At 40.2% G+C, this 21,319-nt stretch overlaps 2 protein-coding genes across 20 annotated transcripts in view; one reads left to right on the forward strand and one right to left on the reverse strand.

Moving 5' to 3' along the window:
- Positions 1 to 21,319, forward strand: part of Heph (polypyrimidine tract-binding protein 1 heph) — a 381,098-nt gene that overhangs the window by 151,894 nt on the left and 207,885 nt on the right. The window lies entirely within an intron of this gene.
- LOC145938413 (esterase FE4) overlaps positions 1 to 21,319 on the reverse strand; it is a 139,409-nt gene that overhangs the window by 91,421 nt on the left and 26,669 nt on the right. The window lies entirely within an intron of this gene.

Below are 21,319 nucleotides of genomic sequence, written 5' to 3' on the forward strand. Positions count from 1 at the left end.
AATGGATCCCTTATTACGTTCCCGACGTCCCGGCCGATTCATCCACCTCTTTCTTCCTTATTATCATTCTTACACGGAGATGTCCCCATCGCGCCGATATATCTCACGGTTTATAAACGGCGAGTGAGAATACTTAGTTTTCATTTTTTTTTTCCCCCTCTCGTTTTCTTCATTTGTGTGCTACCTCGATTCTCGAATCTTTAAACAATAAAACAAGTCATGGAAAATCGATCGATTTCTTAATCGCGTGCTAATATGAGCCGAATCAAGTATACATAATGATATGCTCGCGTCGAGTGTCAGTAAAACGACGGATCCATCACAATCGATCAAGCATTCTCGCGTCTCGATAATTTAATGTTCAAGCGACTAACGACGTATCTCGGCCCCTATCCATCTTTTTCCATTCCCTCCCGCAAATTCCGCGTGTGAAGATACAACTTTCTTATTTCGGGGAGAACCGCCTATCTTCTCCTAAACAGACAGAGTTTCTTAGATAGAGACGTGTGAAGAGATTTCACTAGTAATCTCTTCCGATATAATCTTGTAATAAGAGATAAGTTCATATAACAGGAATATATAATATAATAATCTTATAAGAACTTACGAAGTAATCTTAGACAATGATATTGTCACTTATTTCCCGCGCGCGATAATGGAATTGATATTAGAATTCATTGTATCCCGTAGCAACGCTATCGCGAAAAGTATAAAGGCATTCTTATAAAGCAGGCATGTCAAACACGCGGCCCGCGGGCCGCATGCGGCCCGCCAACAAAAAAACTGCGGCCCGCCGAAACTTCTTGAAAATCTTTTCAAAAATATTGTTTTGTGAAAAACGATGTCAAATATCTTCTAAAAAATAATATTAAATTGTGATTTTGTTTATTTTTCATTATAGTTTCTATTTTTGTTTTTTATAAAAAAAAGTAAAATATTTTTTATTATAGTTTCTATTTTTTTTTTATTTAAAAAATCGTAAAATATTTTTATTTTAAAAAGTAACAAGATATAAATATAAAGCGACTATGTATAATATACATTGAATATACTAAATATAATAATTTAAAAAATCGTATTTTATTTATTCTAAGAACATTGAAAACATGCGGCCCTCAGCTTAATACAAAATAGATCATGTGGCCCGTAATGCAAAACGAGTTTGACATGCCTGTTATAAAGCGAAAGTTCAAAAATTACACAATTAGTCGCCGTATATATAAGCTTCTCGATAAACATCGCGTATAATCGTGAACGATAAAAAAGGCTTACGTGACATTTGCCGTATCGAAACGACGAGGAAGGGGAGGTGGAGGAGTCGAATATTCCCAATTCAAAGTTGGCCGCATCGTTGCGATTGTTTTCCATCGTCTACCGATTTTTTTTCCGACTCGGTCCTGCTCGTTTCCGCTCGCGAGCTCTCTTTCCTCTTCCCTATTTTATTAGCCCGGTTTTACACACAGCGTGGCTCCTGAAACAATAACCATTGTTAAACTCTCTCTCTCTCTCTTTTGTATATATTTTTTTTGCGGCACTTTCAGCGCGTTTATAGACCGCGCGCGTTCCGCAGCTTTGTTCGCCTCGAACGACGAGCGATGATCGCGATGAAGGAGGTAACTTTCGGATGGTTTTCGCGTTTCCCCTCTCTCCCTTTCACCCCCGCTGCCTATTTCCAGCAGCCGTAACCATCGCCGTTAATGTTCGTCATACATCCCTCCTGTGTTCGCCGTCTCTCGATGCGTGCTCTCTTTCTTGCCGCGCTGGAGTTTACAATGCTAGGAGTCATTTCGGATGCATGCAGCTTTTTAATTACATACCTGGCCGGAAGGCCGATTTACGATTTCCATGGAAATGGAATTCCCTCCTGACCTGACTGACTCTCTTTCCTCTCTTTCCCTTCTCCGATATTTCCGCGATATCGTCTCGCTCTTTCGATATTTTTTTTTTTTTTTTTTTTTCGACTCAGGATGACGATTCAAGAACACAAGTATTTTCGGGGGATGCGTCAATGAATCTTTCGCTAGATTAAGCATTTAAGTTGTCGACTAAAATAGATGCGCCAAATTATATCAAATTGATCTTCTATGATGATAAAATAAGTGGCTGAAATGTTTTTTTTTTCTTTTTTCGCAAAAATGTTAATATCACTTGATTAGATCGGTTCATTCGTCGTGATTCCATGAATGGAGAAAATCCAACGAAACTCGTCGACGAGAGTTTTTCTTCGACAACTTTTCAGATATACGTTATCCGTGCCGCGAATTTCTGTGCTCGCAGTATTAAATCAGGAAAGTTTTTTCTCGCCAAGATTGACAGATCATAAATATATAATTTTGATTAATATATCTTCAACTTTTTTTTTTGCATTTAGAAAGATTTGCTTTTACTTGAACAATATCGTTAAAGCATCGAGAAAATGAGAAAGAATTCAGAATCCAAGTGTCCATAATGCGACGCCAATTTCTTGTATTATGCGACGATATACTTATACACACACACATACTCTTCACACAAACACACACGCGATTATACTCGTACGAGTACGTATCTCGCTCCTCGATAATGATAGGACGCGAGTTTCCATCCGCGTGGAATTGCCTCGTAGTAGCTGCAGTTTCCGAAAACACGGCTCCCTATCGGCATCGACTATCTCCTTCTACCCCATCCTCTCGTAATTAAACTAATGGAAATCCGACTCGCTGCTTTTATGCGACTCCACCCTATATGTGTACCAGAGCGAGCCTCAAACACCGAAACGCAATCCATTCAAGATTCGGAGACGACAAGCGAAAACCACAAAACTCCGCGACTTTGAATTCGCGCGGTGCGATTATAACAATTAAATTCAGTATTCTCACGTATTTGATATCCATCTATCTTCCGAGAAAAAAAAGAAGAAATAAGAGACAATAGATGAAAAATTATTAATCTCAATAAAAACCCATATATATTTGGCTCATGATTACTTTGAAGAGATATTTCTCTCTTCTCTCATAAATTTCTTTCGAAACTGCGAGAATTATTATTATTATACAATGTTTTCCCACGTTGCGGGAAATCAAAATTCGGAAAAAAAATGTTTTTAGACTAAATCGACTCCACTTAATGCACGTTGCGGTGAATTTGGTTTGCAAATGCCGGGCGCTTTTAGGAGAGCGCGAACCAAGCTCGGCCCGATAATAACGGAAGTGAGATAGCCGTCGCATGTATCGCATTACACGTAATGAAAACAGCTATCGCATTACGCATAATTACGATGTTATTTCATTATATGCGAAATAATTTGCGAAAGTTTGCGCCGAGTAATTGGGGGCTGAGAGGGGGCAGCGTTACGTAAATGAACTGGGGATAATTGCGCGCGTCATTGTTCATTATTTTTATCAAAAGCCGGAGAGCGGATCGTTACCGTCCCTTTGTGAAAATATTTTATTGTTTTTAATTAACGCTGCGAGAAACAGAGAGGGACAGAGAGAGAGAGAGAGAGAGAGAGAGAGAAAGAGCGGAACCGCGCGCGATGTAAAAAATCGCGTGCGCCCAGTCCGCCGATCGCCATCAACTCAATACCGGCTCTCAATTAATTTTAATTATCGTTAACAAAGTGTCGAAAAGATGTAACGCGACACGGGCGCGTGGCCGTTAAAAATTAATGACGTTCGTCAAAATGGAACGCCAGGGTAAACACGCGTCGTGTGTCCGATACTGAAAACTCGAGAGTCAATTAATTGCTCTGATGAACGATGATGACGTCGCGTAAACGTCGCGTTTGTTTTGTAACTAGTTTTCGCGGTTTTTTCACGTTAAAATCGACTGTCGTTCCGCCGTCGCGTCATTATCGATATTTATCCTTTCGTCGTGTGTGATTCTTCTCGATATATTATTTCTCCCGTAATTGTTACTTGCCCCAATTTACGAGCTTCGTCCTTTTTACGCCGCTATTAAACTACTGTCGATCGTATCGAATAAGTGTCGCTCGATGAAAGGATTTTTGCTTCGAAAGAAAGGCCGATTTTGAGGAAATTTTGGAAAATGATGCGTTTTTTACGCCGCGCGCGGAAACGTTGATAAAAGAACGTTCAATCAGGACGAAAGAAGGTGAAAATTGTGATTTTTTTTCACGACCTCCGCTTGCGACGATGACAAAGATCAGCGTTGTACGAGATCCCGTGATACTAAATCGCCCTGACACTCCTAAGAAATTATTAATCTCACTATATGCAAGCTATTTTTTTATGCGACAGAATATATTTCCCGTCAACGGAATATATAATCAGGCGCAATTGATGGCAGGTAGATTTTTCTAGATATGCATACGATAAATTGCTGATGTTTATTTAACGTAATGTACTGTTGAAAAATATGTCTACTATAAATTGCTTCCGCACAAACCTGTCATAGAATTGGTGACCCAGTAATTTAATACGTAACATATCTATTACACTGACTGTCGCGGGTATCCACTAAACCATTTGTTATTACAGACTGAATCAGGAAAAATGGTGTTTGTATGTATCACTCAGTCAACAATAATATTTGAGCGATGAACGTTTGGACATTGAGGGATTTTGACGAATGACATATTAGACTCACACATTTATTAGAGAGAATAATAGAACGATAAATTATTCTCTAATTAATTTATTTTCACAAATCATATATTCTAAAAGAATTTTTATTTTAATCTAAATAATTAACAAACAATAAACTATGTGGAAATTGTGAAAAAATATTGAAAATTTGTACATGGAAAAATATACTTTAGTTTTTTATTTTGTTTCTCACATATAAATCGATTATGCAAACTTTGCTTACAAGTACATTTACAATGGACGTATCTGCCAATTTGTCAATAAGTTGCGATCCGCGCTTTCGCTATTTTGTACACACATATGGTGGAGAGAGGTATTTTAAATCAGTCGGTGATAAGATGTTTCGCTAAAATGTATCTAATAATATTTCCTGTCGGAATTCGAAACGATTTTCACAGGAATAACAATCTCTCGTGTTCTTTAACACGTCACTCGCGCGTTTAGTTTGTCAACTCTTCAGCACTCGAAAGTTTCCGCACAGGAGATAAAGACCGAACGATACAATCAGTGATGTAAAACGGGATTTTTAGATTACCGATGGAAACAGGAGGTTGATGCGTAAGCACAGTTGAAAATTTGTTTTCAAGTGTATAAGGGAGGAGGAGATGAAATAAAATTCGTCTCACAAAATATCCGATATTTACAGAAGGAAGTTTCCGCGCGCGAGCTTTTAAGAAGAGTCTCTAAGAGTCTGATAATTTATTCTGATAGGAATCGATAATTTATTCGTTGAAGAGGATTTACCGGTCGCGCGGTTCGCGTTAGTTCTTAACTTTAATTATGACTTTATAATCCATGCTTTAATTATGTTCTGATTTATTTATACAATATACATCAGTTGGATACACGTTTTTATATTCGGTAAAATAATTTTAAATCGTTAAATTATCGAAGTTATTGAAGTTTTTTTTATTTGATTATTTTGAAGTGTATATTACTTAAAATTGATGTAATTTAAGGAGTAAATGTTTTATATACATATATGTATATTTCTGTCGAGAGAGAGATGGTTTTAAAAAATTAATTAAACAGACAATGTATTTATATGGGAAATAATCCTGTTAAATTTGCAGTTCTCTTGTCACATTATTGTATAATATATAAATTATATTTGTGTGCATTAATATTTTTATTAAAATGTCATATTATATGACTCAATTTATATATCTAGTGACGAATGTGCGACACATATATGCAAAATGAATAATGAAGAAAATATAATTAATCAAATCTACAACATTTTTTGGTCAATAAACAAATTAAATTCAAAGTCGGGTTATAGAATAAAATTAATACATGTGTATAATTTTTAATGGTAAAAAGAAAATATAATTAAATTTATTTGTTAACTCAAAAGAGATTAAAGTCTCTTATATTGCATATGACATATTACAAACAGAGAGAATGGTATGTTTCGCGTCGCTCTCTATTATAATTACTTTAATCTTCGACGGCACGAACGTACGTTATTGCTCACGATTTGCACAAAGAGCACAGCAAGGAACCGAGGAGTAAATCAAATTTTAATTACATTAACGCCGAGGTGCATCCAATTAATCTCGGCTCCTTGCTCGGTCGGCGAAAACTTTCGTACGCGAGAAATAATTAAAGTCCCTCTCTCGCGCCCACAATATCATTCGCAGCCTTTTCGCAGCCTCGAGAGTATACTTGTTCAAGTTTCGAGTCCTGGAAAGCGGCACATCTTAAACGTCTACTTTAGAGACATTTTATACATATACATATGTATATATAAAATATTCGATACGTTTCGTAATTCTTGGCCGCATCGGACTTTTTCGTACATTCATTGTCTCTTCACTAGGTACATACACTTGAAACAAGGGCAATAAATAGGCGGGAGTTTCTTCATATTAGACAATGCGGTCGCACAATCCATCTCTCCTCTCCATCGCCGATATAGACAAGACTGGAGATACGATGTATCGCTTAAAATGTGCTTTGATCGTCTCTCTGCTCGATACGAGTTTCATGAAGAACTTAATTCGCGTTCGTAGCCGCGTGAGTCTGATGATGATGAGAATTCTTCTCGATGTAAAATGGATGCTTAATCTTTGGATAGCCGGGAATAATGGAAGGTATTTTTACATACTCTGATCTCGCTCGCGTAAAGAAAGAAGGAAACAATATTTTTTTCCCCCGATTTAGCTCGGAAGCTTTATTTCTCGCTAATGAGAAAGGAATCCTATTTATTAAAGTGCAATAAAGGTGGAAGTAAATTCTCAGTGTGTGGCCTTTCGATAAACGCTTTCCGCCGCAATTCTGGAAAATATAGCGAAATAGGAGTATCCGCGCCGATGGCAAATGGAAAGTTGAGGCCTCGTAACGATTTTAGTGCGGCTCCGTGTCGAATCTGAAAACGCATATTGCCTCGAGACGTGCTGCTATCTTCTGTTATACCATATAATGCTTCTTCACACTCGTGTTTCCGAAGAGAGAGAGAGAAAGACAAACAGAGACAAAGAGAGAGAGAGAGAGAGAGAGGGAAGCGATAAAATCCATAACTAGATAGAAGTATGAAAGAGACTAGCCATCTGCGTAAAAATGCGCGACGATGCTATATGTGTTTCTGCACAGTGTTATCGTCGCAATATTTAACCAATATGCGTCATACAGATATAAAAGTGCATTACGAGAATCAATTTTCTTTTTATTTTAGTTTTATTTTACTTTATTTTACTTTTAAAAAATTCTACATTTTACATTTCTCTCTCCGTCGTTAAATAAAATTGAGATGTTTGATGAAAGGTGCAATAAATTATGAAAATACAAGAATCTTATTTCACTATATATCTATGAGATTTTTTTGTGACAAATATTTTGTGATAATAATTTAATTTGCTTTTAGATTTTTTTTAGACTTTTAAACTTTCTTCTTATCCAATATTAGTATAAAATAGTTTAAGGGCGTTTGACATATGGAAAAGATTTCCACATTTTTAAAATTTTCGCAGAAAAACGAGACTCTATGTGTAAAATTTATCTTTAGATAGTTTTATTTTTATTTTTATAATATAATATTTTTATATATCTGAATTTTCCTCACGAATCCACATCTTTAATGTAATGAGAAGAGAGCAGTTTACTTTCGCAATGAGTATCAAGCGAATTTACTTTTAAATGTTTATATTTCATGATCTTTACACTCTTTTATATATAAAATGAAGATTAAAATTTTAAAATCTATATAATATTTTAGTTTATGAAACATATTAAAAATTAAAATACGTACATTCAGTCTAGAATTATTAATTTTCTTAGCACATATGTGTCGAGAGATGTCTTTAAATTATATTATCAAAGATGAATCTTGACTTTATACTTCTGACATCGTTTGAAGAAAAAGTTGGAGAGAAGCTGCGCTATACATAAAGATATATAGTATCCAAAGAGAAGTCGACAGAGAGTTGCGGGGATACATATACTTGTAAAGAAAAACCTCCCCTTTACGGGACCGCTTCTCTCGCCCTCTCTTTAATCCAGTTTGCGCGAAACAAACAGTTCCCTCAGCCAACGTATAATTGTCCGTAATTCGATCCTCTAACGCAGTTTAAAAGCAAAAACTCGCGCGCGCGCGACGCAGCCTCTGCGGGTCCGCGAGCGCTCGTGCGTGTTTAATTGAGTGTGCGCTAATTAAGGGTACGATTGAACTGTACGTGGACCCGTCTCCTGCGTGCGCGGGTACCTCTCTCTTTCCTCCTCTCCTCGTGTGTGGGTTTGTTGGGTGCGTCCATGGGTGGTCGAGTGTTACTGGCTCCGCTTGTCCGCGTGGGTGATCGCCGCTTATCGGGGTTTCGACCGGAAAGGAAAAACGAAAATACCCAAGTACGTACTCGCAAAGTTTGTCGAATGTTCTCTCTTTTCTCTTTCGATGTTTTTACAAACATTTTGCGTAACGTGACGGCGTTTCGCCGCGAAACTTCCGTTCGGTGATCGAACGTCAGTGCCTTTGCAAAATTCCTACTGTTCCTCGGATCGGTGCGATCGGGTTTCCTTTGTCGTACTTGTAACGTTACGTAGACGTTGGCTTTAAGGAGTTTTGTTGTAGCTTATCGAATTACGCGCGGTATGTTAACGTTTGAAAGATTATCGCTCCATTCTTACGTGGGATTTTTTTTTAGATAAGATAAAGATATAATCGTGTGAAAACCAAGTCACGAGTTGCGTTTTTAAATACTATTGTACGTGTAGGATGACGTCAGCACGCATTACCTATGCACAATATATGCAATTTGGTACCGTTGAATACGTAACACAGCGACCAGAGAAAATATTCTGAATTCGTAACTGTAATCTCTATGTATGACGTTTTGTGCTCTTGCAGATTTACGTTTCAAATTTCTGCTGGACATTTTTTTTTCCATGCAAGTTTAATTGCGGGCATTATAATAGTGAGTCGCAATATAATCTTCAATTAATAACGTCGTAATTGAATATCAATTTACTCTGCTTGTCATATGCAATATAAGTGTTATTTCATCGTATCACTAAATATTACTGCCCGAGAAAGATGATCTATAAATAACGTTTGCTTCAACGGCGCCACTCATTCTCTTAGCTTTTGCACGTTTTTATCTTATCGCTTTCGTTTGGTGCACCTTTACGTAGCTTCTTTCAGGAACGGATTAAAAGAATCGTTTGGGAAGCTACGTATCTAATCGGAGCAATTTTTTGCGGAATTTTCCCATTTAATTACATTCCCATGTGAATAGGAATTTATGTTATCCTTATTATCATTAATTTATGTTATCCTAAATCTATTTAAGTTCGTACATCTCCTGGAATTAATCTCATAAAAATAGCAATTCGATCGCGAATTTACATTACGCGACGTTGCATCTTTTATTCGCGATCGAATTGCATTTCCGATGCTTATTCCATGTTTACGTGTATGCATGAGATTACAATTGCAATAACGTAAGAAATGTCAGAAACTCGAGAGAGACAAAAAACGGAATATATTAAGTATTGCATATATATATATATATATATATATATAAAATATCACGTGGGGTGTGCATTTTTCGAGTGCGTTATCGTTTATTATCATTTTTATGGCAGCACAAAGCGAGAAATCTCCGTGTTCCAACCTACGCTTCGCTTGGCACAGGGTCGTTCGCGAAAGATTAAAGGGGAGAGAACTTGATGCTTCCGTGTGCATCGGGGATAAATGGGGATGCGACAAAACTAAGAAATCCCCCAACCGGTGGAAGTCGAACGTAGCTCGAAGGAATTACGCCAATTTAGAGCCGGATACGTAAAGGTTCGCGGAACCTTTGCAGCTGGACTTTTCGCGCGATTAATCAAAGTCAGCCCCGGCTGCTTAGAGCTCCCGGAAGTCGCTGCTTCGTTCATTTACAGATTACGTTCGCTATTTCGCATCGATCCGCGCTTAAACGTTTCGCCTAATGCGACTTATCTATCTCAAAGCGGTTCGCGAGCAGTAGAGTGGAGTCTTTTTTTTTCTTCTTTTTCGAACGACATTTCGTGACATTTAACTTTTGGAGAGAAAAGATGAAAGAGAGAAGTGCATTATGTAATCTTCACTTTTATCATTCAACTAGAAAATATTTAATGTAATATTGCTTTTAATTACAAGTAAATAATGATAATTAATTTTTTTTAATAGAGCACAATATGATTTAATGATGCTTTACGCTTCATGATTTTTTTTATGAATAATAAAACGTTTGCATGAGACGTGTAAGAAGTTTTATCGAAAATCACTCGAAGGCTACATTCTGAGAAAGCTACACTCTGATGGATTTCTCGCGCGCGAGACACCCGATATTATCATCTTGCAGATGATTCGCATCACGTGTTTCGTCTCCGCGAAGGGCCTCGAACTTTGCAAAGTACGTACGTACAGCTGAGAGAGCATCTGTCGACTCGTGCGCGTTCACGCGAGTAAACGCGTTTACTGAGTGAGAGTTGGTCCCCCCGAAAATGTGTCCTTCGGGCGAAGGAATTGCAACCAGTTCTCTTTCGAAAACAAAACGCATCCGAGAGACACGTGCTCCCTTCAGCTAAGTATCGCGAAATAATATTCCAAGTCCACGCGTTTATATAGATTTCTAAATAGATTTTTATTCCAAAGTCGGGGTAAAGAAGAAATTAAACTACGATTAAAACTGAGAGTTATCAAACTTCCGTTTAACGTTCGGCTGATTGGTGTCGGCGTAGTTTAGCAAGTTTTACCCCGCATTTAACCATGATGATCGAGAATTAATCGAAGTGCGGGAAGATGACCTTTCAACTTGGATCGCGTAAACGAATTTTATCTATTTTCTCGAGATCCGATTAATTTTATTCGCGCGGATTGTTCTATTCACGAAAGGACGAAAAGAGCAATCTATGAACAGTGTGTACATTTATTTTGACGGTGCATTCTAAGGGAGACAAAGGGGAAGGGGGGAGGGAACTGTGCTCCGATTTTCACGCAAGACCGACGCAAGATTACGTTTCGCCCGGCTTCCAGGCCCTATTATATCTTCTTTTTCATTTCACGAATTTAATAGGCTTAGGGTTTATTAGATCCGGAGGTTACGCGAGGGTCTGTCCGCGCTGCCATGCCGCTCCCGCTTTTATTTCACTTCCTGTATTTCGTCAGCTCTTTCCTTCGGCCTTACTTGACTTTATCTCGGCCTCGAGGTATTAGATCAAGAATTTTTATGGAACGTAGTAAAAATGCTCCTGAATAGACCACGAATAGACCGAGAAACGGAAGTACCGTCTTTTACCCGATTAATGTTCGAGTCCCGGCGATGAGGTCGAAGATCGATTCATCCGGTCGCGAATTCTCTGCGCATTTTTTTCGCGATGATAGCTTCGTGTAGGACTAACAGAGTCGTTCGCGGATTCTCTGCGGCACAAGAGCCGCGTTTTTTTTTAAATTATGCTTTTAATGCGCATCACGTCGGTCATTTTTTTTATCGCAGGCGCCTTTGAAAATTATCAGTTGCATAAAAAAAGAAAAATGATGACACCGCGTGTCTGCGATATTCTTATCGCGTAACCTTGTCGCTCGCGACGAGGAACAGAATAAAGTTGTGTCACGCGTTACATAGTACAACTTATGCCGTGCAAAAAGTTTCCACGTATTTTGTATTTCTTTTGCAAATTTACCCGTGAAGGAAATAATTAAATTTCTTTTACGTCGTCTCAAATCAAAGGATCCGTCGAAACCAGAAAATTGAGGTAAGAGGAGAACTTAAAAACTTAATGACTTTATAAGCACGCGGAATATCTCCGGCGCTAGCAGATTGAAATCCATCGGCGTTTCTCTTGAAATCCGTCGTGAAATTGAGGCGCAAACTAGAAGCTCGTAATCGTCGAAATTCGTCGAAGACCCGGGAAATTGTTAGACGACGATCCACCGGTAATTTAAGAGTGGCTTCACCCCGCCGTCTCGCATCTGTTACGTAATGACGATCCTCGTCTCGCATTCTGACGCAATTGTCAGCAAGAAACGAGCTACGTACACTCGGTTGAGTACACAAGCACCGAGGTGTACACACGCGCGCAAGTGTATATATATTTCGGTCTCTCGAACGAGATCTTAATCGAGAGTCATGGCTCGTTGCGCCGGAGGTAAACTCGAAGATGTCGAAACTAGACGACGAAGATCGCGGCGAAGATGGGAGAGGAGGGATAGAAGGATGCCGACGCAATTCGCGGCAATGATTTATTTACCCGGGTAGGTAGGGTAATGAACTGATGGAAACTTGTTAATCCGGAAGCGCTCCTTGCCCTCGTGTTTGCTTGCGACCGGTAAAAGTTGGTCGAGTCGTGAATCGAATCGCGCGACGAATTTTCTCAATTAAATCGCCTCTATATACCTATATATCTATATACCGATGAAAATTATTGCATGAATTTTATATACATAATTGCATGCATACACACAATGTAAATATAAATGTTGAAATGAGAGATGGATGTTACTATTGGAGAGTTAATTGCAGACGATGCGCAGCATGCCGGTGTCGACGAGACGTGTGTATCTCTCGCATCTGGCTGTTTGGCCAACAAACGATACACGAGAAATGTTTTTCGTTGTTGCTTTAGTCGTGCAAACAAGCTCTTTCCCTTCTCCATCGCGCGAAGACCTTGTTGGTCGTGTCGGGATTCTATTTGCCCGTCGGCTACAAATCACCCGAGTTTTCGATCCTTGCTAATCCTTCGGTTCCGAGGGTGAGGTATCGACGAAAGGGATTTTCGTCTCCGGACCGGACTGCCCTGAGCTTTCACTTCTCGTTGTGGATCTCCCGCTAAAGTATCTTTCTTCTTTCCCCGTTTTCCTATACGTCCTTGCGTTTGCGCTCGGACGTAATAAGTTAAGTAAACCCGGCGATAAATTTTTGGAACAGAAACATCGGGAGGTCGTCATATCGATTCCCTGGCGATTATTTTCGATCATTACCGATACTCTTCTCGAATCGATCGATTATTAACTTAATAGTTGAATAATTTGATGATCCAGATTTTTCAATAATTTCTCCAAATGTCAAAGACTTTAAAGCCATATTTTAAAATGTTTCTCAACATGGAGATTCGCAATCTCGAGTTTCTTGAAACAATAAGTCGATCAGGGAAGCGTTGGGAGGAAAGGTAAGAAAGACTGGTGAGAGTGTCCAGGAACGTAATCGGCCTGCTGGGAGCCAGAAGAGGCCGAAATGGAAATCGCGACGACGTACGACGGTAACTCTCGCGTAGACGAAACCAGCGGAAATGGAGAATCGACCGGTGAAGATCGACCGCGAACAAGGGGAAGAGGGGTCTCTCTCACTCTCTCTCTCTCTCCTCTATCTCTATACCCGTCGAATCCCTGCTGCCTTCGTCCTTCCTCGCACGGTTAAATCCCATCGGAAACTCCAAGTACTCTTCGTGCAGACCGCGGATGGCCGGTCGCTCGGGGCTCTAAATAAATAAAGAGTGACTCGCGAGACGAGCAGAATGGTGGATTCGGCGGATCCGACAAGGATAGCGAGGGAGGGAGGATGAGGGGGCGATAGTCGAACAGAGAGAGGGCTAGCAGGAGAGGCAGGGGGGATGGTCGGAAGAATGGCAGATCGAGAGGGACCGAGCCGCGCCGTGGGAGCCATGCATCAACCCCTATTACCCGCGACAGCCTAACTATTGGCTTCCTGCTGGCTGTAACTGAAATCTACAGGAAACCCCCTTCCCCCGGCATTTACTTCACCCCCCCTCCCTCGACGTTGGGATTAGGCAGATTTCGCGAATCCGCAGTTATGGATGCGAGAAAAAGAGATTGATTCCTGCGATACGCACTTATTCGAGTGTTTAGGGTTGAAAAATACTTCATTTTAATAAGATAATCTAGAGACACATCTCGATATATAAAATCTGACGTGAAAAAATTATAATTTTGAATTAATCGTTTAATATTTTAATATTTCACAAATTGAAAAGGAAGACATATCTTAACTTTTTATTTTGCACATATAAAAGAATAGAGAGATTATAAAACAAACATTTCAAAATAAATTCGCTTGATACTCGTTATAATAACTGTTCTTTTCTCATCACAAAATTGCATAAAAATTTTCCGGCTAAATTTTTCATATATTATATAATGCTCAAATAATACATGTATATGATACACACACATAATAATAAATGATATATAATATGCATGATAATATTTGAAAATATAATTTTTGAAATTGAATCAAAAATGTTCTTATATTAATAAATAAAACTAAATATGCAAATTTTTGTAGAAAGTTTAGTTCTGCATACATAAGAATATGTCATACAATATTTTTGTGGAAACTTTTGACATTCTCCGTAATGTTGTAACCAATTTTATTCATTTATATCACGATGATAAAAGAGTTTCACAGTTATTAGCATTCGAAGATTTCAGCTTTTATATTATAAATTATAAATTAATGCTGTTATATTATAAAATTATAGAGAGAGATTTTCTTACGAAATCATCTTACGTGTTGAAATGTACTCACGCTTTATACACGAATTATAAAAAACTTTAATATGTTTTATCTCTCCTCTTTATATTAACATCTTCATCTTTCAAAGGACTGCGAGTCCGTAAATATCTCTGTATTTACGTCATTACGATCCATCCGTCATCGTCGCTCCATTTTATCTATCCTGCTATCGTGAAAACTTGCCTGTCACGATTGCGAAACCGTGACGACTGACCCCCCTCGAAGAGGAGGGGAAGGGAAAGGGTGGCTACGCGCGCGACGAGATAAAGAGCGATTCGCTGCCGTAAGAGTTTTCCGCCGCATCGCGTGACTTCCGGCGGATAAAATCGGTTCCGTCGAGAAATCCGCCGGAAAACCGTTGGTTTTTGATCGTCGGGGGATGATTAGGCGGCTAACTAGGGCCGCCGTCGCGTGTAAAATATCTCTAGCTGACCGGTCCCACTTTTTCTCGACAAAGCGTAAAACGCTTGCGATCGCTATTTAATATCGAACAACATATTTATTTTAAATATCGTCGTTCTCGGGCTCTCTCCGCGTTTGCGCGAAACACGAGAACCCTCCCCCTTGATACGGTGGTTTATGAATTGTCCATTTTGGGAAAGCATATGATTACGTGTGTTATGGTTAACGAGCCCGCCGCATTATTGCTCATCGTATCGCTTTTCCGTCGTCGCATTGAAATGTTTATCTGACTGGCGCTCGTTAGCGCGAATATCGAATCTCTATCTGCAAATTTGCATTCGGTGGATCTAGAGCTGGCGCGTAATGCCCGATTAATATCGGAATCGCGAATTTGTTAACGAGCATCAATGCGTTTGGCTACCTGATACCGGTTTCACTCCAGACATCCGAGAAAATTCTAAAGAAAAGGCGAATTGTATTATTAAATTAAAGTTTAATTGATTGCAAGAAAGATACATTTTATTATACATATATTATATATATATATATATATATTTTTTTTTTTTTATTATATGTATCTATCAACTGTGCGATTTTATTCAATATATTCGGTCAAACGACGAGAGACGACATTTCGTTAATAAAGCGAGCGAAAGGATTTTACACACTTGCAGCGAAAATTCGTTTTGCCTTTTTTTCATTTCTATATTACACTTCTATCGCGTAATCGCGATTCCGCAAACTCGTCATGATGAGTCTCTCTTCTCGGTTGATTTTTCGCGTACAGATTCGTCGATTACAGCGCAGGCAAATGTGATCGGCGAGAAAGGAGCGATCGGGTAATTCGAATGGATATTTTCCGAAAGCGAAACGAGCGAATTCTCCTGGGGAGAGAAGGGCAAAAGTTTCCCCCGAGCGAAAAAGGGATATACCGACTTTTTTCTCCTCGCGTTCGATAATTTCAGATGGACGCGTATGGACGATAGTTATCGGTTCGCAATCTACGATGCATAATTTCGTTTGGATGAATCATTATTGCGGTCATCCGCGAAACGGTGCGCCAAATTCGTTTACGTGGCAGCTATCCCGCCCTGTTAAATTACGGCGGATGATTGATGCCGAGCGATGCGGACGATTGACGGAAAGATTGAGTGCAAGAAATCGTAATGGATTATTATCGGGAGCGATTTATCGCGCGTCTATGAAAATCCAACTCATAATCGACTCTTCGTAATCGAGTCTTCGAAAATGCGCGGGTGACGAGACGATTTTTCAATATCGAATTATTCCGGGATCATCGCTCGGGTAGAAATGTAAACGTGTAATGACTTCTGCTGTCTCTATTATCGACTCACCTCTCTCTTTATTAACACACTGGACTTATTGGCCAAAAAAATGACACATTGTTTTCCACTCGCATTGGTAGATCAAAGTTATTATGTTATTAAACCCTTTGTCACATTTTCTCTCCAAAGAGAACCTGTTTTTTAGCACACCTGTTTTTTTTAATACGCGAAAGCTGTCTAAATAGAAGCGATAATACGATCCGCGGGTCGGTTATTCTTTGCTAAACTCGGAGGAGACTCGCTCGACGGTTTCCAGAAATAGTTGAAGGGTGCTCGGAGAGGGGGATGGAAGGGCATCAAATAGATTAAACGGCGAGTGCCGCAGCTGTCGCGCGGCATTCCGAGATTTTCGACTTGCCGATTTCGCGCAGGCAGAGATCCTCTTTGCGTTTCTCCCCCTCCGGGGGCCGGCGCGGCGGCGCCCGGGTTAATCCTTAACGTACGTCGCGATTTCGCGATCTGCATACTGCTTACTCCCCGAGTAATTTCGCCGGGGCTTACTTAGAGAAGGGCGCGGAGGCCCCGAAAGGAGGGAGGGCGCGAAACGGTTTGCCTGGCGTATTAAGTCGTCGGCACGGCGGGATTAACGATCGTTCTAAAGCTCCTCGCGATTTCCTTTTCGCACTTACTCCCGCGATGCGCGCCTGTGTGCGTTATTAGGACGTTATTAGCGCTATATTAGGGCAGGTTTGTAGCAATTCCCAGTCCCTATCGCGATACGCGGCCTCCTTCGTTCTGAGAACGATTAGGTTTTCCACTTTAGCTTCACGGCTACCGGAAATTTCACGCCAAACTTGGCACAATTAAGAGCTGAGAAACTTTGCTTTATAATAGAATATATGATGGAAATGCATAACGCTTTATGTATATTAATATTAACAAGCGTACATTATACTTTTCATAATTCCTTGGGACGTATAACTTATTTATTTATATAAATACATTTCAATTATATTTGTTATGCACTTTACAACACATTGTTTGTGAGATAATATCATATATATATATATATATATATATATATATATATATATATATGTGTGTGTTTCTCTTAAATATATCTTATATACGTTGTGTATGAAACACTTATCGAAGTAAACTAAGATTGTTTGCTCTCCTCTCCGTCTTTTCGCGTAGTTCTGATTAAAATAGTCCTAAGTATGTACACAAAATTACCGTCAACACGATGAAAAGTATAGAGATTGAACGCCGACTAATTAATTAATATATGATTAGATCACGTGTGTATATGATATTTCATTTGACGAGAAGTAATAATTGCGCATAAGTTGGGCTATTATATTAATTAATAAACATGTCATATGTATACTCTCTGTTTCTCTATCTCATATTATTATCTATATTACTCTGTATTTTTTATATATCAGTATCATTATCCATTTATATCTATATTATTTGTTGTTACACATAATGATATGAATAAGCTAATTGTACGAGAAAGTATCTAGCGGTAAACAGCAGATAATGATTTAATTTAGCAGATGACCTCATTAATTTTATCTCTATATATTATTACATATTATTCCTCCACTGAATAGAAATCTTTTGACGTTTGTTTGAATCAACAATACGTGTTATTGCATTAATACACAGCGTCGTCCGTGTATATAATTCTCGTATTATAATTTTTGTTACAGGTAAGCGCTGCCGCGGCCCCTTTGACATCGTTTTCTCCGGGACACAAAGCTTTTAGTAAGTTAATTAAACTTTCCACAAGGAGAAGAGGTGCGGCGGCCTTTCAGCCGCGCCGCTTTAATTTCGTTGACGTAATTAAAAATATGTATAAAACGCGCGGCGGGGACGACCGATAATGAACGTTAAAGCGATTGTGTGATGCGTGGTTTTAGTCGGGCAAGGATCAAAGCGAAATTAATCTGGGTAAACTTGCCGAAAATTGCGCGCGACATTCTGTCGCGTCGCTTGACGACTCTGTTTTTGGAAGATTTTCGTCCATCGCGATTGTTGAAAATTTCCCGACAAAATGGGAATTACTTCTCTCATGCGCAAAGTTAAACAATGATTACTAAATTTTTCACCATTTATCATAAGCCTATGGCGTATTGCGGTTTTTTTTTTTTTAAATGAAACTATGGCAAATAGTTGGAAACTCTATCTAAAATGCTTTATTTTTGTTTCATTGTTTCACCGCGCTTTGTATTTTATAACGTTTCAGTTTCTGTATTTGACGATAGGTATTTTAAATACGAAAGAGTGCAGTTTAAACGGAATGACATTTGAAAATATAACGTGTAGATAGAAAACAGTAGTGCTGTAGAGAGAGAGAAGCGCGCACGTTGGGTGGAGTTTATTAAAAATCACTGAAATAAACCTTCCCCTGCGACAAGTGCGCTCGAGAGAGGTACGACTTCTAATTTGAAATCTGCAAATATTTGCCAATTTGCTATATGTTTTTACATAACAATATGTTTTTACATAATTTTACATGACAAGCTTGATACTCCCGCGCCGCGAAGAGCGCACAAAGCGTCCTTTCTGAACGTTGCAAGCATTTACAATGACAAACACTCCAATTTTTAGTCTTTATAGTGGCGTTCCGCTGACGTCATCAACTATTTTTTTAAACGGAAGCATATCCGATGTGACGGAATATCCCGGAAGAATTTCTCCGTACCGGTTTATTAAAACGTAACTCCGTTGTTACACGTTTAAAAAATCATGAGCGTTCTTAGCATTTCGTATCTCTCTGCGACCAAATTAATGAATAAGTGTAAGGTATATCATTTTTCGTTCGAAAGCGATTGATGGTAAATTTTATATAAACGTTGACACGTTTCTCTTTCCCCCTCTTTAATCTATTCGTTTTCTCGGTTTGGCCCAATCTCTTGTGTCTCGATAGTTACAACCTTACTCGACAATCATGTTACCGCGTTTCACAGGCGGTTAGTGAAGTGCCCTCGTAAACGCGACCGATTCTGCCAAATCGTTCACACACGACTATCGATCGGGTTCGAGGTCTGGGTGTCTGCGAGTCTGAATTCGTCGATCGAACAATCGGCACCGAAGAATCCATCGAAACCCTTCACGGTAGGCAGAAGAACCTTCTGCCGTTCTGACGTCAAGGACGTCGAGATGGGAAGGAGGTGATTATGCTCGAATCCCTTTTCCCTCGTCTCTCGCCCTTTGTCTTTCTCCGAGATTCTCTCCCTTCGCGTCTCTCCTCTTCTTACTTTGTCTTCTTCCATCTCTCTCTTTTCGCGAAAACAGTAATCTCCGCGTCGAACAAACACTCGGAACTCCCGCTGAAGAAGAGCGCTCGTCGAACGAATGGCAATGCGCGACCCTCCCTCTCTTCACACTTATATCTTCCTTATTCTTCGCCGACTTGAGAATCAGCGATTCGCCCCTTCCTCCCTTCGCCTCACCCTCCTTCTCAACACTCGTTCCAGCTCGCTTCCCGACCCATTCTCGCGGATGCACTCACGAGACTTCTGTTTACGCGCGTTTCCCTCCGTTATTTGTCTCTGAAACTTTTTCATCTGCTCGACTCGCGGATGCTCGCTACGCGAAAGTTTCGGTTGTTTTAGCGGGCGCGGGCCTATTGCTATAACGGGCCGGACTGAGTGGAGGCAACCATTTGCGACGTCGGTGCTTTATCGCCATCCATTGAACTTCTTTAGTGTACTTTTCCCGGGGAGCGCTATCGTTAAGCGGGCGCGCACCACCGGTTGTAGCTATGACGGTGCACGTTAAAAGAAACGAGTTCGCTGATGCTTGAACCTTAAACTCCGGCTATTATGCTAATTACCTTTCGGCGAGTAGGACCCGCTCGAGTATTGCCGAGAACATTTCCGTCTACTACATCAATTTCGAAATATTTGTTTAGCGTTTGGAGCAATTAAAATCGAGATCATTCGGTGGAATGAAAATCAGCGATTAGATAAAACGTTAAGCCGCTTTTCACCGCGTTAATTGTGATATCTTGATACGTTTCGTTTATAGGGGAATATACATTTAACCACGATATACACATTATTTGAGAATTTAACTGCTGATGATTAATATGATAATTGAAATCATATCAAATTTTTGACAATTTTATATAAATGTATATCGGTGCGAGAGAATTTCAACATATGAGATTATAATATAATAAACAAATTCATATATTTCTTCAAAAATTGCTAACGATCCAAATTTGAAATTCACCGAGGTGTGTATTAATGCAATGTATCTGAAATCGCTCGGGCACTGCATCTTCTTAAATCTTCCTAACGTATAGCAGGTGGTCTCTCACGGAGAGAAACCAAGTAGAATCTTGGCTCGCTCGCACGGAAGATCTAGGATCCGTTCTGGCGCATAATAAATACAAGCTCTTCCCTCCCCTCGCATTCTCCCCAGGTCGGGGGAGGCCTGTTTCGCGACGGCGGGGTGGAAAGCTTAAGAGAGCGGTTTCGGGATCGCGGTGGCGCCTCTCACTCAGATGGACGCGTCCGCGCGTGGCGGAATCGGCCGGGGGCAGCGTGTCGGGGATGTCGGAAGGGCTCGCGCGAGAGGAAGGTGGTAGTTCTCCGGTGAAGGCGTGGAGAAGGCGACAAGGGACGAACAGGTCAGAGAAAGAGAGAGAGAGAAGAAGGGGTAGAGGAGACTCGCGAGAACTCTACTGCCGCCACCGCTGCCTCCGCTGCGCAGACTCGACGGAATTCGTGCGAACTCGCGTCCTCTCGGTGTATTCTTGCACCCCATTGGTTCCACGTCACCGTTTGCACGGTGGGGATCGAGAAAGGCGCGTATACGCTGTAATCCAACTCTGCGGCCGCAGCAACGGTGGAAGCGGCGGCGGTGGCGGTGGCGGCGGCAGCGGCAGCAGCAGCAGCACCAGCACCAGCACCAGCAGAAGCAGCAACAGCAGCAGCAGCGGCGACGGCGGTGGCGGCGGCGGCCACGGCGGCGGTGGTGGCGGCGCGGAAGCTTTCGCGGCGCCGCGCAGTACTCTGCGTTGATACCACTGCTT

The sequence above is a fragment of the Prenolepis imparis genome, unplaced genomic scaffold (genome assembly GCF_030444845.1).
Source record: "Prenolepis imparis isolate NDT839.2.m4 unplaced genomic scaffold, iyPreImpa1.0 SCAF_7, whole genome shotgun sequence".
NCBI classification, from domain to species: domain Eukaryota; kingdom Metazoa; phylum Arthropoda; class Insecta; order Hymenoptera; family Formicidae; genus Prenolepis; species Prenolepis imparis.